Source organism: Pygocentrus nattereri, chromosome 4, assembly GCF_015220715.1.
Source record: "Pygocentrus nattereri isolate fPygNat1 chromosome 4, fPygNat1.pri, whole genome shotgun sequence".
NCBI classification, from domain to species: domain Eukaryota; kingdom Metazoa; phylum Chordata; class Actinopteri; order Characiformes; family Serrasalmidae; genus Pygocentrus; species Pygocentrus nattereri.
The window spans coordinates 47626483-47645327 of NC_051214.1; the positions used below are offsets into that span (position 1 = coordinate 47626483).

At 41.2% G+C, this 18845-nt stretch overlaps 1 protein-coding gene across 6 annotated transcripts in view; it reads left to right on the forward strand.

Moving 5' to 3' along the window:
- The window catches only part of LOC108426288 (disks large-associated protein 2), a 202519-nt gene that overhangs the window by 15459 nt on the left and 168215 nt on the right, over positions 1-18845 (forward strand). The window lies entirely within an intron of this gene.

Consider the following 18845-nt stretch of genomic DNA (forward strand, 5'->3'; position numbering starts at 1 on the left):
GCTCATATATCAAGCCTCCTCAAAAGCAGCGCTTAGACAAACCAACAGCTTGCTTCAGTAGTTCACTGTGATACAGAGCACCCACGTTTGTAGCACTGGCTTGTCAAGAAACGAGTGGAAGCAGGCACCCATTTATCTTATTGTATTTCAGTCTGTTACCATTTAACATAGACAAATTGCTTCGTTCAGAATGGGAGTTATTTAAAAGCTGTCCTGTTTTGGCGAATATTCCTGTTCATTTAAATACCTAATTGAAGTCAAATAGATCAGGTCAGCCTTAGCGTGTTCTTCCATGCGTTTCATGGCCGTCATGTATGACTGCAAAGGCTTCAGACATTTGAATGGACATTTTCTATGTATAAGATAAGAATATAAAAAGATAAGAATGCATAAACATCTGAATTCTGAATTTTATTTTATTAGCCCTACTGACAGCATATGAGGAGTTTAAGTAGATAACGAGATCAGGTGTGGATGAGTGTGGGGTCCCTAGGACCTGCGATTGGGAACCACTGAATTATGCTCTTTTTGTGATGCTATGTGCCGTCGGTCAGTTTTCTTTCTGTAGTGGTCAGCATTGCATCTTACCTCAGTATTCACCCTCTTGTGTGGACATGAACACAGAGCAAATTGCTTCTAATAGCAAAGCTCACATGGTGTCAGCTCCTTCTATCAAGCATGTTGTCAGGTCCCACGACAGGCAAATATCACAAATTGCTTTTTTTCAGGGAGTAACTGTTTCAGAAAACTCAATATTCAAAATCATGGCTCCAGCTTTCAGCAAGAGTGCTGTCAGAGCACACCATGCTTCAGTGATCCCAATAGCAAACCCACCCGGCCAGCTGATCAAAGCTTGATGAAGATGGAGCTGGGTGAACATGACTGAATGATACAAATCTTCAGTCTGGCTAAACACTGTAAAAAAACAAGTCTCTGAGTCATTCCCTGGTTTGACTGGCATAATGAGGAAAAAATGGAGTGGACGTTGGGGACACCTGACTGGTTGTTGGTACTGAAGCATACTTGGACATTGCACATATACAGTAGTATGTACAATAATGTGTTTCCATAATTCTGGCCACAGAGTAAGATTCACTGGTTTGATGGCCGAAGTGTCTTCCCTGCTGATATCCACACTGTACTTAGAAAGGTGTATTGTGCTGAAATTGATCGTGATAATCGTAATACCTTGTCTGTTGGCCGGCCCAACTTGGAGGCAGCTATTTATCAGAGATAGCATCCGAACACATACATTCCCGGAGAGTTCTCCCACTTCTTGGCTAACGGGAACACCTCTGAGCCCAACGCCTAATCGTTAAAAATTTATGATGGCATGACACCTTAAAATTCATGACATAACTTGTGTTGTGTTATAATTTGGCCTTTAGCTGGACTCCACGGAGGCCTGGCTTGGCATTTTACGAACCATGAAAGCTGCATGTTGACATGGCTGATAGATCGTGTGGAAAAGATGTATTGTCTGGATGTTACTGCGCTGAGCGGGTGACTCTGCTGAGACAACGTGAGGACACCGGCCAGCCTCTGGGTGATGGTTTCTTCCCTAATGGACTTTGAAGAGCATGTAGGGAAGGAATGGATACAGCAGTGTAGCACGTCTGCACACACACACACACACACACACACACACACACACACACGGACATATGCAAATACTAGAAGACTGAATGAGCTGTGTTGTGTTCTCTGAGCCTTTCTTGTCATATTGCCTTTGTTTCACTGACTCTCTTCTCCCTACACTCTTAAACATGATGGTTCCCCAAGGGTTCTTTAGTAAAGAAAATGGTTCCATATAGAAACATGAACACTCAAAGAACCCTTTGCAAAATTCTTCTGTTTTTTCAATGTCAAGCTTGTAGCAATAGAGGAACCCTTTTGGTGCTGTATTTTTTCAAAAAGGTTCTATATAGAACAATTTTTGTTATTGAAGAACCTTTGAAGAATCATAATTTTAAGTGTGTAGTGCTTGGCAGTGTATCAGTACATATCTTCTAATACCCATGACGATCCGTATACACTTAGAAAATGCAGAAACTTGGACCAAATCTGCCTTGAATAGCTTTAGGAAGAAATGTAAAGTTAGATAAGCTATGCAGTTATTTTAGCTCAGTAGAATCGACTATACTTCCTGCTTTTCTAGAGTAAGATAAATATGTCATCAAATACCAGTTTGAGGTATGGGTCTATACCTGGGGCTAAACATCTATTATGGTGGCTGGTTGGTGTAGTGGATAACACCTCTGCTTTCTGTGCTGTAGACTGGGGTTCAATCCCCTCCTGGAGAAGCAACTCTCACTATACCAATAAGAGTCCTTGGGCAAGACTCCTAACACTGCCTTCACCTGCCTGTGTACAAATCATCAAATTGTAAGTCGCTCTGGGTAAGAGCGTCTGCTAAAGGCCGTAAATGTAATCGACGCCAGTCATATTATTATGGGATTTTCTGCCAGTACGGATATGATTCTGACATGACTCTGCATACCTAATTTTTAGAGATATATTTCATAAATAAATAATGAGCATGATTATTCTTGTTTTAATAGTTGTGAGTCTTTTGCCAAGCAGTTTGTTTTTAGTTTTTTAATTTGATGCGCTTTACTCATGGTATCCAGGACCTGAGAATTAAATGAAATGTATATTATTTACTGGATGTAGGCATGTAGATAATATATGCAGTAGTAATTTCTTGGTGGTTATGTGTCTGGTCAGCGCTTACAATACTGTGTAATGTTCCCTCTGCCAATTTTAAAAGAAGACAACAGAACAAAAGAAGTAGCTGCTCTCAATGAGTTCATTCATTTTATTAATCGTGACTTAAAAAAACTGTAAAATGTTAGAAAAAAAGTTCCTCATATAAAATTTTATTAGTGTCATCCAGCCCTAGTTATGTCACTCTTGTAGCTTTGGGCTTCCTGTGAGTGTGCATCAGTGTCTCAGACGCAAACACACACACACACACACTCACACCGAGGCTCCATTGAGGACAGTGGCTGGGACTGTAGGCAGCTTGAGTGTCAGACAGTGTGCTGAGTAAAATCTGTCAGTGTAAGTGCTCTGTATAAACTCAGACCTCTATGGACTCAAACACAAGTCACAAACACAGACAGCCTAGCCAAACGCTGCACTCTAGTCTCAGCCTAGCCAGTCACTAAAGAGGAAGGCCAAGTCAACCAAGTCGGCAGGACGTTGCTGGATATTGATGCTGGCCTTATTAGTGTTTGTAGATACTTGCTAGAGGAAACAAACGTATCTGGTAAAAGTACACAATCCGTTGCTATACTGTAATGTCCAGAGACTTTGTTGAAGAACAGGTAAACTGTCCTTTTAAGCAGTGCTGAGAGATTCATTCCGAAGAGGTAAACCTGTAAGGAGTCCCTGGGTGTGCCAGTGTGTAGTAGTGCTGGGTGGTACTTATAGGTTTATGATATTTAATGAGTATGTGTACTGTGGCATCAGCATAGATTTAGACCATGCTCAACTCCTCTAACTGACCTCACTCCCTAAAAGAATAACACAAATATACAACTTAAACTAGAGCAACAACAACATAAACAATGATAAATAGCTGCTATTTTTTAGACAAGCCTCCCATGAGCCTCGTCGCATGGCTCTCTGCATGGCCACACCTTCCGAGACTCTCAACGGCATAGCGGTTAGTAGCAGCCAGGTCTTACAAACCTCACGTAGCTTTAGTGCGACCCTATGCATTTCCAAACATCCCTAGTTTCATCCATCTGTCTTCCATCTATACCAGCATACCATAACGTCACCATGTTATAATGCACAGAAAATGTGTGTTTCATAATACGTCGTAACTTTTTCTGTGCTGTACGCCGTGATGTCTACTAACTCCCCATCACTTATTAGCTTACCTCAGGCTGCGAAGGGGAATTACCTCAGCGTATACAGAGCGATCCCGAATGTGCAGCAGTGCTGTGGGAATTTGTGTATGAAGGACAGGCTGCTTTCAAGAATTATACCTGCCCTTATATTACAGATCATTATGGCTACCATTATTTTAATTCAGTTCATGCGTTGTTCTCCTCCACCTTAAGAAACGTGTTAATTTTGGCACACAAAGACTAAAACTGCTTATAACAAATGCCAAGTGTTAAATTCAGCTCTTAACAGGCAAAAATGATCACTTGTAGGGTTTATTTAGAAAAAAAACATTTCATTTCAAAACTTTTGCATCATCCAGTGAGTTACTCTTTTTTCATGATTCCAGAATTTTAGTCTGTGGCTTTGGTTCCTGCTGTGTTTTTCCCCACACGCCCTGGAAAAGAGAGCTGCCTCCAGCCATTCAGCACAACGTTTTCTCTCTGCAACAGCCACTCAGCCAGCACCTGTCAGTCTTTGTCTGTTAGTCCCTGAGAAAGGAAAAAGATCTAAACTAGCAACAGCATCTCAAAGCATGTAATCAAATCAGCAAACAATTAACAGACAGAAAGTGCTACTAAACGGTGAACAGCCAAAAACAGTATGGCAGATCATGTTAGTCAAGCTAAGTGCCCAAATTTAAATACAGGAATGATTTCTCGTAATCTACAAGAATATGTTAAATATTGTAGCCTGTTCAGGAATGTTTTATGTTAGTTTTAGGACATTTGTTTTTCAGCATTTGTTATTCTGCTAAGGATTTTGATTGTGAAGGCCAGGGCTAGTTACATCCTGGGAGGTGTGTGTGTGTTTGGTATGTATGGTATAGCTGTGGCCAACAACAGCTGGAAAATAAAGCACCATGTCTTGTGTGAAAGGTGTATCTGTTTTAATGGTGGTGAACACTACAGTATGTTAAACACAAAGAAAAAAAAAACTCACAGCCAATGAACAGTCAGTCTTTGTCTGTCAGACCAATGAACAGTAAAATCGGCCAATGAACAGTATTGTGGGATTGCTTTCGTCGACCGTGATAAATGCAATGCTGCCTCCAAATGTGGTCAAAATAAGGAACCTTAGAAGACAGCTGACTCATGATATTTTCTGAATGGGGCAGCCTTTCTTTGTCCCGGGAGACATCAAATGCTGCCTTAAAATGCTAACTACTTAGACAGCTGCTTCCCAAATGGACTGCACCGTATACAAGGAAACTTCTGGTACTTTGGGTTTGGATCTAAAAATGAAATTTTGGGTAATAAAAGTTTGGAACTAAAAATTGGATTTGGGGTGCTAAAAGTTTGGAACTGAAAATAAAATTTTGGATACTAAAAGTTTGAAACCAAAAATGATATTTCAGGTGCTAAAAGTTTGGAACTAAAAATGGAATTTCAGTTTCTAAAAGTTTTGAATTAAAAATGTAATTTGGGGTATTGAAAATTTGGAATTAAAAATAGAATTTCGGGTACTAAAAGTTTGAAACTACAGAAGTAATTTTGGGTAATAAAAGTTTAGAACTAAAAATAGAAGTTCGGATACTAAAAGTTTGGAACTACAGATGTCATTTTGGGTAATAAAAGTTTAGAATTAAAAATAGAAGTTCGGGTACTAAAGGTTTGAAACTACAGAAGTAATTTTGGGTAATACAAGTTTAGAACTAAAAATAGAATTTGGGGTTCTAAAAGTTTGGAACTAAACTGGAATTTTGGGTACTAAAAGTTTTCAATCATTTTGGTTAATGAACATGAGAAATAGTGATTCAAACACTATTTGTTCCTTTCAAAGATTTACATTTTGGTACATCATCAAATACATCAAGCCATTTTTATCATACCATAATGCACAAGTTTTGCTGCTTACCTTTTTTGTATAAGAAGCTTGTTGAGCATTTCACCTATTCACTTACAAAAAAAGTGGTCTTGACTCAGACTCTGTTAAGATCTTAATGGTTTAAGCTAGAGCTGGAAATGAACTGTGTGTGTCTTAAACAAAACAATGTCAGTAAATTATTTTTATGATATTGCTCAGGCTTAGTGGAAAGTAGTTTGTATTAATGGTGGATATTAGTGAATGGGAAATTTGAACTGGTTTGGTGATTTGTTAAAAGTTGGCACTCAGGCCACAGGCTCTGCATTTTCAGCTGATTTGTGTGTGTGTGTGTGTGTGTGTGTGTGTGTGTGTGATGGGCAGGCAGAGAACAGAGCAACTCCTCTGATGTGCTCACTAACACAAGTCTGTTTGTAGAGTGGTATGGGACGTCACTGACAGCTCACGCTCTTTCACATGCTTCACATGTATGGCGAACACATCAAAGAGGTCTGATCACTGTTAATCACAATGAATATTTCCAGCTGTAACACTGCTGGGAACATTTCAGTCCAAACTGAGCTTGTCCTCTGTGTGCCAGGAAGGGAAGCTGTGTGAAAAGTTCTGAATAATAGATTTACCTTCTGGTTAAGTTTTACTGGGCTTTCAAAGGGATTCAGTCTTTCCCTCTCCTGCTCTCTCTCTCTCTCTCTCTGTGAGTGTGTGTGTGTGTGTGTGTGTGTGTGTGTGTGTGTGTGTGTGTGTGTGTGTGTGTGTGTGTGTGTGTGTGCATATATATATATGCACACACACACACACACACACACACACACACACACACGGCAGTCGTGGGCTGGAGGTTAAGGATCTGGCCCTGTGATTGGAAGGTTGCTGGTTTGATCCCCAGGGACGACAGTCCATGGCTGAGGTGTCCTTGAGCAAGACACCTAACCACCAACTGCTCCCTGAGCGCCGTGGATAGGGCTGCCCACCGCTCCGGGCAAGTGTGCTCACTGCCCCCTAGAGTGTGTGTATTCACTAGTGTGTATGTGGTGTTTCACTTCACGGATGGGTTAAATGCGGAGGTGGAATTTCCCCGTTTGTGGGATCAAAAAAGTATCACTCATTCACTCACATACACTTTAGAGCCAGGGGAAAAATCGATTCTTAGATGCATCGTGATGCGGACGTGGACGATTCTGCATCGATTAACAAATGTCAAAAATCAATGTTTAAAATATTTAATTTATAATGTCATGTTGACGGAACACAAAAGGCGGAACTTGGAAATGCGGAAGTGCAGCGCCCAGACAATCTGTGGCGGCACATAATAAAAACACAAGGAGTCCACAACCCAAATGTTAAGAAGAGCCATTTTGTCCTTTCACCAAAAATCAAACCGCCTGGGAGCCACAGCATTTAATGTCCAAAGTGTCTCAGTGTGCACTGATGTCCTAGTATAGACATCAGCGCAGACTTTGCTCTGCTATGGACTTTGACTACAGCCGCTTCCTCCCGTCTCCGCCAGGACACTTTTCCTCAAAATTGAAGAGTTCCTTGTAAAACGTCTCTCAACGTTCGGCTGTTCGACAAGGCTGGATTCAGATTCTTAGTAGCCAGCTTCTTGTTTGAATTCTTGTAAATAGGGCACCATTTAAGGTGGAACGGGAAAATTTGAAAGAGAAGCTGACTTCATGTTCACAACTTTCTAGTGTTTGACTCTCTTACTGCAGATGTAGCTGCATTTAATGCATATGAATGCATTGCTAGTCTCCAAATGTTCGTCTTAAAAATCTCTCTTTGCCTTTTCGTTAGCTACTAGCTAGGCACTGCTAGGTGACCTGCAGTCTTTGCAATGCTAGATGACCTGCATTGCTAGGTGACCTGCAATCTGCACACCAGGGAAGAGGGACCTGGATAAGAGCCATCCTATATGCAAATTGTTTCACACTAAACTAAAATATTTTGGAAACGACATCATGAGAAACCGTATAACATGTTTCCACCCATTTTCCTACCAGTTATACTTGATGCCAACCAGAGGACCATCGAGCAAGCGATGTCAAAGCTTCCACCCAACTCGGAATCTTGAATTTTATTGCCAAGGATTTGCGTCCGTACCCCTGCCCCCCCCCCCCCTCCCCCCTCTCTACAACAACACCAAAACCAATCATGGGCTGCGTGGACATCTATTGCCACTGGATCTTATTTCACCGTAACAGCGCATTTTATCACAGATGAGTGGCGGCAGCGTCTCATGTGCTCCAGACAAGAGCAGTGAATGAGAGACTTCCAGTTCACTTGCCACATCACTTCCATTTGATTTATTAATAAAAGATATTGGAAGTAAATTCGTCATGGATCATTACAAATACTTCTCTTTAAAATATCCAAACAAATCCTCACACAACCCTTGAATCATGAGGTGCCTAGAGATTCCCACCCTTAATGTGTGTGTGTGTGTGTTTGTTTGTGTGTGTATGTATATGTATATGTATGTATATATATATATATATATATATATATATATATATATATATATATATATATATATATATATATATATATATATAGAGAGAGAGAGAGAGAGAGAGAGAGAGAGAAAGACAGAGAGAGAGAGAGAGAGAGAGAGAAAGACAGAGAGAGAGAGAGAGAGAGAGAGAGAGAGAGAGAAAGACAGAGAAAGAGAGAGAGAGAGAGAGAAAGACAGAGAAAGAGAGAGAGAGAGAGAGAAAGACAGAGAGAGAGAGATGAGGTTTTCTTCTGCCAGCAGCGATATCCTTAAAGGATATCTCTATCCTTTTTCCCTCTCCTCTCTCCCTCTCTCTCTCTCTTCTTCTTGATCCCTTCCCTGAAAGCTTGCTTTTTTTCTCGTTCTATCTCCTTCTCCCTTCCTCCTTGTCTTTCTCTCTCACTCTCTCTATATCCCTTTCTCTCCATTCCATATCCTTTTTCCTTTTCCCTCCTCTCTCTCTTTCTCTGTCTCTCTATCTCTCTCTCTCTTTCCTTCTCGATTCCTTTCCTGTGATCTTGCTCTCTTTCCTCTAACTCCATATCTCCTTGTCTTTCTCTCCCCCCCCCCCCTCCCCGACAGTATGCTGTGCAGTGCAGGATGAGCTGTTCTCCAGCTTGTTTCCATGGCGATGCTGAGGAGCTGTAGTGTGTGTCAGTAATATAAACACAGGCTGTGTGTGTGTTGGTGTGTTTCCCTTTCTCTTCGGCGCTTTCCTCTGAATTGTGCTCCTACTTGGAATTCAGGCCAGATCACAGATTCTGTTTGTATGTGGAAGAGGTGCACACGTGTGCCGCAAGTTGCAGGTGTGTGTGTGTGTGTGTGTGGGGCACCTTTTCACAAATGCAAGCTCATCTGTTTTTATGTGCCAATCAGAACCAATGAAACGTGTGAAAAGAAAACAGTTTTGTGAGTGGTGAAGTTTCGTTTTTGAGTATTCAGATTTTATTCCGCAGTAGCTTTTGAACAGTGGCTGAGATCTGGATATTATGTGTAAATGATCACAGTGAGTACCAAGACAACCCGTTTTCAATCGGTGTTTGTCTGAAATTGCTGCAGAGCGCATTCATTTCTCTAGAAGTTGTAACTTGAACTTGAGTGACTGCATATTATTGGGGTCTAATCAGTACCAACACTATGGAGCCAGTAGAGTGCACCAGACATTCATATTAAAATTCAAAATTTAAAAACTCAGATTTTCTCCTAGGAATGAGGCCACCGGACCCCACTACAGGGGGTGGGTTTTAGAACTCATAACCTTTTCACTGCTCATGAGTTTCCATGTCTGTGCAAGTACTGTGGTCTGTCTGAGTGAACATATTTGTCTGTTTTTTCACCAATGTGGAGTTTATTGAGTGCATATGTGTGTGTGTGTGTAGTGGGTGGCAACCAACATGAGTGGGCGGCAACCTACTCTCTCACGGACAGATTCCAAGCCTCTGCTCTAGAGTGAATCACCTCAGTACCACACATGCTCACTTTATCCACCTCTTGCTTTTCGCAGGGGCGCAGCATTTTTATTTCGAGTGGAAAAGCACAGATACCCTGAATTATAGAGATAGCCTGAATAGGGGGTCTGAATTACATTCTCCTGTGAGCTGGACAAGTGGGTTATCCACAGCACTGTCCAACTGTTACTATCAATAACTCCACTGAAACTCCACTGAAAAGCATTCATAAAAATGTCTTTTGAGTTTGTCACACCTCAGAGAAAATGTGTTATTAACCACCCAGCCAAATTTGAATGATTCAAAACTGACAAGTAAATAAAAGTAGGTTTCAAAGATAAAAATAAGCAGTATTCTTTGCTCTGAAATGCTGGGGGCGTGTCTTCCAAAGGCCCTAAAACCATACCCAGTCGCGGGAAAGGCGCAGCCTCTCTCAAGTATCAGATACCACTGCAACCTGATAAATGGACGCTTCACCTAGCAGCTTTATTGGACTTTTACAACCATGTTAGAGCCACAAAAGCCAGAATTCATGTCAGAGCCAGAGGACACTGACCTCCAATAGAATCAACCCCATTTCTCTCAGTCCTGAACAGAACGATAATTTCTTTCTCCAGTTTCTCTCTTCTCTCAAAATTACTGATGAGCATATCCTTGTCACGCTTGGCCCCTCCCAGTCCTGTCCATGTGCGTTTGTTTTGGTTTAGTCCTGCCCCCTGTTTGGTTACTCCGCCCCTGATTGTGTTCACCTGTCCCTCGTTACCCTTTATTTAAGCCCTGTGTTTGGCCTTAGCATTTGCTGGTCTTTGTCCTTGCCTTGTTTGATGTATCGGTCTGTTGGATGTTTTGGTCTGTTGTTTGAACGGTTTGTGTTGCTCATCATGTCTGTACCAGATTCTGTCCGTATTGGCTCTATGATCCTGGACCGTATTGACCACGACCCTGGATTTGCCCTTAATAAATCTCGCTTATCTCAGCACATGCGTCCGCCTCCTCGCTCCCCGTTACAATCCTAGCCAAGTAAAGTTAGGCTGTCAAGCAGGCGATCCAATACTAAGGCCGTTAAGTTGTAATACCGTTATAGTTTAAGAGGAGGGTCTCCAGTTCATTGTCAAACCATGATTTCAGGTCTGCCCAGAAAATCCTGAACGTGATAATTATGTAAAACGGTTTAACAGTTTGATTCCACAGTTCAGTACTATGTTTTATTATTTTCTAACATGTATAATGTGTTAATTAACAAATCTCTGAATTTCATTTACAAAGACTTTAAGAAAGAAAATGAACTCTTACCCCTTGATGTGTGTAAGGGCTATTTACCTGCGTCTAGGGACAAAAATATGTTAACCCCTTCAAATTTCAGGTTTATTATTCGGTAACTACAGGGACTGCAGTGTAAACCGGTTGAGCTATTCTTCGCTTATTGCAGTGGGAAGTAAAACTTTGACCCACCGGCGGGTCCTGGCCATTTCTGAAGTTAAATCCCTTTGATTCATTCCTCTGTGTTTAGTGAAAGAGCTAGAGGTCACAGAACCTCAAACAATATTTAGTTGTAAAGAACAGGACAAATGAATTGCAGTTCTTCATTGTAGTTCTGCATTAATGAATCACCTCGGCACCACACACGTCTGCGTGTTCCACCCATTGCTTTTCGCAGGGACGTTGTGTTTATATTTAGAGTGGAGGAGCACAGATGACACTGTGGATCCACAGAATGATCAAATGTTCAGGGTACGTACAGCAGCATGGCGTTTCCAAATGAACAGCACACTGAATCATAGAACAGCACACTGTTAATCATAGAACTGCTTCAGCCTCTCTACTGTGGCTGTTTGTTAAATTGTGAGTACGTCTAGGTCAGAGCTGTCTGACGCGAGGCCCACAGGCCAAAGTTGGCCCATAAGGACGTTTGATTTGACTCGCTAGAAGGCATGGACATTTCAGTCAAATTTAATTGTTGAATTTGCAAGATATTACTAGAAACTAAATCAAATAATACCTAATACCTAGTATTAGTAGGTAGTGATGTCACTGCACATTGTGCTTTTGCTGTACGATCTTAACCCAAACACAGACCACAAATTCATGGCAGAGACCCTCTGACGTTGCACCGTGGTTCCTCTAGTTGATGTATTATAGCCTTTTGCCAGCTGTGGTAGGTTTTTATGTGCTTCGTTTTTTTTGGACTGAACAGATGGGAAAATCTAACCGAATCAAGAGACCGGATCTACAAAGCTCTCTGGTTAAGTACAGAGTTCATGCATTTCATTATTCTTCAACATGAGAACATAAAAGAACAGAGAGAAGCTGGTTGGTTGGTTAGTGTAGTGGTTAACACCTTTGCCTTCCACACTGTAGACTGGGGTTCAGTCCCCCACCAGCGCAAGCACCTTACACTATACCAATAAGGGTCCTTGGGCAAGACTCCTAACACCACCTTGGCCTCCCTGTGTAAAAATGATCAAATTGTAAGTCGCTCTGGATAAGAGCGTCAGCCAAATGCCGTAAAGGTAGAAGCCAATTTGCATATCAAAAATTCTATTTTTTGTACATGCTTCTTTGAAAATTCAAAGATTCTGATTCATCCTTAGTCTCAGCTACCCACCTCCTCGCCCAATTAGAGAACAGACGTATTTTTACTAAATTAATTTTTTGATTAGATTTGATTCTGTCATGAATTTATGACCCACCACAATCATCACTGACTGCAGTGCAGATGTAACAACAAATCAGTAGTCATCTGTTATGCTAAAGATAGAAATGGACAATGGTCATAACAGGCAGTGGCACATGGACCATCTGTGTGAAGAATGTCTTTAAAGACGAATGCTAGCTTTTTGGTCCTCCAAGACAGAGTTTGGGCGCACTTGGTCTGAGTACATTGAATGTCAGACTGTGCTGTGTGGTAACAGCCAGTTGTAAAAATGTTCTGTATGTTTATATAGAGATGGGAAATGTTAGAGGCCCACCATTCAATGTTATCATGGCACTTGAATTGCATTACAGTTATATTGCAATATTTAAATATATACGATACACTTATGGTGATTAGTCAAATTGGTTCTACAATAGAAAGCTTCCCATTCGACCTAATGAGGTTTGCACTTTCTTCATCTCACTTTAGTATTTTTTATTGCCTCAAAATGACTTTCACCATTCAAATCAACAAATCTACGTTCAAAACAGGATTTATCCTCACATATTTCGCTAATGGTTTTATCCGAATCTAATTGGTAGGTGAATGTAATATTAGGAATCTTTTGTATTCGGCTGCATTGTTATATTGTAGTGTTTTTTTTACATCTGCCTGAACAGAGAGTCTGAATTATACGTTCCTGTGAGCTGAACGAGCTGATTATCCACAACGCTGTCCAACCGTTCCTATCAGTAACTCAATCACAGAAGCTTTGATCTTACAAGAAAGAACTGGCACTATTTGTAGATAGAAGGAAGAAAGAAGTGGATAGTGAAACCCCTTGGACCCGTACTTTGGGAGCCACAACATTTTATGTCTATTTTACCATCTTGGCTGAAAATATATCTCCACGTATGTGCTAATGTACTAGTATAGGCTAAAAATATAATATGAAAATGCAGATTTACTTCATTCTACTTTAAGCTTTAGTTCAGCTGTAGCCTCTTTTCTCACATCTTCAGTTCCACCTTCAGTGGTGCCTGAAATGTTCTAATGTAACTGCACCGTTTAAGGTGGAACAGGAGGATTCAAACAAGAAGTTGGCGATTGAAGAGCTTGTGACTTTTTGGTGTTTGACAGTTTCTGGTTTCAGATTAAACACATCAGGAAACCAGCTGCAGATATATTTACATTATAAATGTAATTAAGTCCATTTGTCTCCAAATTATCGATGTTTGTCTTTAAATCTCTCTTTTCGTTAGCTACTAACTAGGCGAGACGTTGTCTGTGTTGCTAGGGTGACTGTGCACCAGCCTTCAGGGTTAAAGGCTGAATTAGCAGATATACATTAACTCCAGAGTTTAAGACCATTTCTCGTTGAAACTGATGTATGTGATGGCTGGTGACCTTGGAATGGTGTTTAAAACGGTAGTTGACTGCGATCTCTCATGGACCGGCTTTCACTGAACCTTTGTCAGTCAGAAGCAGAGCAGCTTCAGCTGACCACATAAGGCAAAGGTCATGCCATGCCACTCTTCTAACTTTCTCACTTTATGCTCCGCAGCACAGTGCAAGTGTTTCCCTGTGAGTGACCCAGAGTGACACTTTGCCTTCCCTTGCCCTGTGGCCCTTCGGGACGGAGTAACCGTTCTGTTTAGCGTCTCAGCCAGTGTGTGAAAACCAGCAGGCATCCAACACCCTGAATGCCCTTTTTGCTTCTGTCACCGCAGAGCTTTGTGGGATGGTTATTTTAGGCCACTGATGTTTGGAGGGCAGGGAGAGGGTGTGGTGGGCTTTCTTTGTAAATGGCCAGCTGTGGAAACAGGCAAGACAGTTGCTAAAGAAACACAGGAGATTTATTCCAGAGTGAATAGACTTTGTTTATACGTGTGCTAATCAAAGCTATTCGTATTGATTTGGTAATCTTTTGTGACAATTCCAGGCTGTGGCAAGATGTAGAAATAGGTTAAAGCTCTGAAAGTGTATTGTTGTGGCAGGCATTGAACTTTAACTAAAATACGTGCTCTTTCCTGTGCTGTTCCGCTGCATGTTCACTCTACCGTAGACAAAGTGATTGCTTGTTGTCAATCTGATGCCAATTCTAGAACCTTCTTAAAAGCATTCTTTACATTTTTCATAGAGATGTCGCAATCCAGTCTTTTTGCCATTTGATCTATGTAGCTGCCATCGAGGTCAGAATAAATAAATAAATAATAGATTAATAAATATTAGGTTAAAAAATATAGAGTTCATAAATACATACATTTCTAGTAAAATAGTTAAATATTAGAAGCGTAATTTCATATATTTCATGTATATTGTTTGTTTTGATAGGGGGGAACCCAAGTTTGCTGCCGCGGGTTGATAGGGTGTTACTTTTGAGGGTTATACTTGTAACATGCTGGACCAAGCTAGCAGGCAGACACCTCGCTGATTCCTCTGCCTAAGATCAGCAGTGATTAAGGAAGATTGGATAAAGTGCATAGTGCGTTTAACGACTGAAGATTTCTAATTTTCTCTCAAGGGAAAGCGGCCAATGAGGTACATTTAATGTTTTCTGTTACTGTAATTTTGTAAGAGTGTAAAGATGTAATGTGACGAATTTCATGTAACAGTACGGTCGCGTTGTTCCTTTGAAGTCTTTATGTGGAAATAAGTTGTTTTTTTTTGTTTTTTTTCTTTCTGGATGTCTTAACAGTTCTCACGGCACACTATCATGCTTTGTGTGATTAAAGCCCATAATACAAAGAACGACTTGGTTTCGTGATCTCGACTTGAGAGTGAATTACAATCTAAGTGCCTTCAAAGGCCTGTATCATGAGAAACCTTATCATGAGTTTTAATGATCCTTTTTAAGAGTTAGAGAAACCATACAGTCCATGTATGAAAGGTTGTAACACATCTACATAGATTCACCTAGTCAGCCTACAGCACTTCAGCCAATCGTGACACATTCAAGTTGAGTCAACATTTAGTGCTGAAAATATATCATTTTTAACAGATATTCCAAGTACCAATATGAACTATCCCTGTCATAGAAATAACCAGTTTTAAAACTGTTGTAGCTCATTTGATCAAACAAATTTCTTAGACAAGATAAAAGTGAATACATTTTTAGGTTCTCACACCAAACCCTCTGCACAAGTCATGTTTTGCTCTAATCCTTAACTGTAGCTTAAATTGCCAGGTCCATAAGGCAGTTTTCAGATTTGATGAAATCTGTGATTGGATGCCTGAGGTTTTATGATTTAAGTCATCCTACATTTCATTTTAAAATTAGAATTGGCCAGCTGGGAAGAGTTTGACAGTGTTTTGCCTCATTTACATCCCTGAATTGTGTAAAAACAGTCCATTATATTTTGGGACAAGTGATCCTTTATCAGCTGAACATCTACATTATATAGTGACTCTAAATATAACCAAATGTTTTTACAACCATTGAACATGGTCACCTGTGCACTGTAACTCAGACTGTGTTGCTTGTGATTATTATGTTTTATGCTGCTACAGATGTGACGGTTGTTTAACGGTCATTTGAATTGAGACCACCCAGAATGTAAAGCAGTTAATAATAAGACTGTCTACATGCCTCCAATTTCAGATTCCATATGAATGAAGCAACACAAGCTCATTTTTGGACTCAGAACTGAACTTTGACTTATCTTGGTTGAGATTCGCGCCTGTTCATGGGAAAACGCCCAACACTGACTTGTATTCCCTTAATCTGCTTTCCATAAAACATGAAATCAGTTTATGCTCTCTTTCATCCCTCTGCCCCAGAAGCATGTAGAGGGAATGTCCCATCAGAACATGATGGTTTTGATGGCGAAGGAAAGCCTGTGTGTCTTGGAGTGAGGGAGCAGCAATGATTGGCTCTGCAGTGGACCTTCATCTCTATGCTGGTCTCAGGCACCTCCTCAGTTCCTGGCTTTGTTGCCAAGTGGCCTGCTGGCATTTAATAGGCCAAGTGACACATTCACACATGGCTGGACGCAGTCGGGAAGCACACGCCTGTACCGATGGAAAACCCAGTAGTTGTGTTGGCCGGCTCAAACTGCTGCAAACAAAGGTCAAGTAGGAAACATGTATGGAAACTAATTTCACTGTGGGAGGAAATGACACGTCGATACAGATCAAAGACATTCAACACTGTTAGATAAAGGGCTTTTGTATTGAAAATTAAGTGAACATCTGCTTTCAGAAGGCTAGACTACAGTCCATGTCCAAAGGTATCCACACAGCTCTTCTGATAAATGAATTCAGCTACTTTAGGCTGGGCCCACACTACGCAGTCTTTTGCCCGAATTTAAACCCCCTTCCAAATTTTGCCCCTTCCAACAAATTTCCATGGATGGAAGTGACTGAAGGTGTGGATAGTCTGATAGTCTGTGGAGAGCTAGCCGTTGGGCACAGGAGCTGTATGTAAAACGCAGGCAAATAAAAGTCAATATTATGTTTGTAATGTGTGGATCCAGAGGTCGTCACCCTTTTTTACCATTTCAGCTCTGCTCCCAGCGAAATCTTTCTCCAGCTCTCACTGTATCAGCGCTTCTCAGCCCCATATTAATCCCCAGTTCATACATTCGCTATGCACAAAAGCACAAACAGGTCCAGTCCAGTACGATGAGCTATATGTCATGTGATTTCTGAGGAGATCTGGGAGTTTGAGTTCTTATTCGTAGCCCAAGCTCATTATGTACGTTACACTCAAATCATGACAAAAAGACAAGGAATTCTGTCACAAACTGATATTAAAAGATTTGTTATCCAGATATGTTTTCCTGAATGCTGCAAAAAAGTGATCTTTAACCCAGCAGCTTCATAGAGATTTGGTTTTAGCCCCTAAACGCACAGACATGGCACACACCCTTTTTAGCCCCTTCTGACTGAATTTAGCCCGAAAACGTCACACCGAGCTTAAATAATGAACCACAGAGCATCAGCAATCATAGATAATGAGGTGCTCGGGTTAAGCCAGCCAATCTCTGGAAACTCATCAGTCCATTGGCCTAATCTGGTTTAGTGTTGTTTTAGCATCCTGGGGCGATTAGACAGTCAATGCAAATCTAGTTTGGTTGCGTCGCATGTAGCACATTCATAACATTGTAATTCATAAGACTTAAGTATGAGAGAAGTGAGTGAGCAGCTCTTCTTTACTAAGCAGTGCAGGTGGGTCAGAGGAGTTTATTATTAATTAGTACATAAGTGGTGTCCTGTACAAGGCCTGCAGGGAACCCCCCCCCCACCCCCCCATAGTATTTAGCCATGCATGCATTGTTTTTGTAAAAGAAGTTATTTTACCGACATGCTTTACACCTAGATGTAAAATGAGGGATTCAGCTGGGGCTCTTTGTCTCTGCTGCTGAATGGAGAGACTGCCTTTTAAAGTTTCCTTTTGTTGAAATGATTCTTAAAATAGTTGATGTACATGGTTGTGCTAAAACAGGGGCTCCAACAGGGTGTTGGGCTGGAAAGGAACTTCTACGAGCCTAATTATAATCAGAGCTCTGCTGGTGTGCTGGGTGGGATAGTGTTGCTTATGAACTGATAACAGATACAGAATCAGGCAATAGGTTTATTTACAGTGTTTCTTATGTAACCATAGTTATGTGCAGTCATATGAAATTATGTAAGGAGGTACCTAATTAAAATGGCTTTTTTAATTAGGAGCAGAATGAAGCCACAAACTGCCAGGGCTCTGAAGTGAAATGTGAAGCTTCAGTTGCACAGTACAGAAAGAAATCGGGCTCTTTTATCTTAACTGCGGGGGGTGGGCCTGCAGCACCAGTATTGGTGGCTCGTTTGTTTGTGAAGTTTACATTTGTAGGTTTTTGAATATCAGATAAAATGTGTAGCACTGGAAATCGCACTTGGTCACTTGCTTAGCAGCAGCGTCTTAGTGGAGTGATACAGTGTTTGGGAAAAACCCGAGATGTTATGGCGAAATATCAGCACGGGTTGTTTACAACTAACTGCTGTATATTACTGAAAAACTGGATTCATGAAATGTCTCTTTGAAGCATTTCTCATTTACTGTGAGAACCACTGTCAGGTATATAAATGCATCTTGTCTGTTTCAGCATTGCCCTGTATTACCTTAATTTTGTTTTGAGATAAAGTTCATGTTTTTCTGTGTCTGTATAGTACAGTGGTCAGCAAACCAAAGAGGCATTTTGTCCTTTCACCAAAAAACCAAATCACCTCAGGAGCCACAATTCAGGCAAGAAGCTGGTCAACAAGATGCTGACTTCAGCTTCGCAACCTTTTTAGTCCTTGCCAGTTCCTCGCTGCAGATTAGATGCGGGCTGGAGCCTATCCCAGTCATTGGGCGAAAGGCAGGATACACTCTGGACAGGTCGCCAGTCCATCGCAGGGCAGACAGACATAGACAATCACACACTCACACCCAGGGGCAATGTAACATCCAATTGGCCTGACTGCATGTCTTTGGACTGTGGGAGGAAACCGGAGAACCCGGAGGAAACCCACACAGACACAGGGAGAACATGCAAACTCCACACAGAGAGGACCCCAGTCGCCCGGCCGGGGA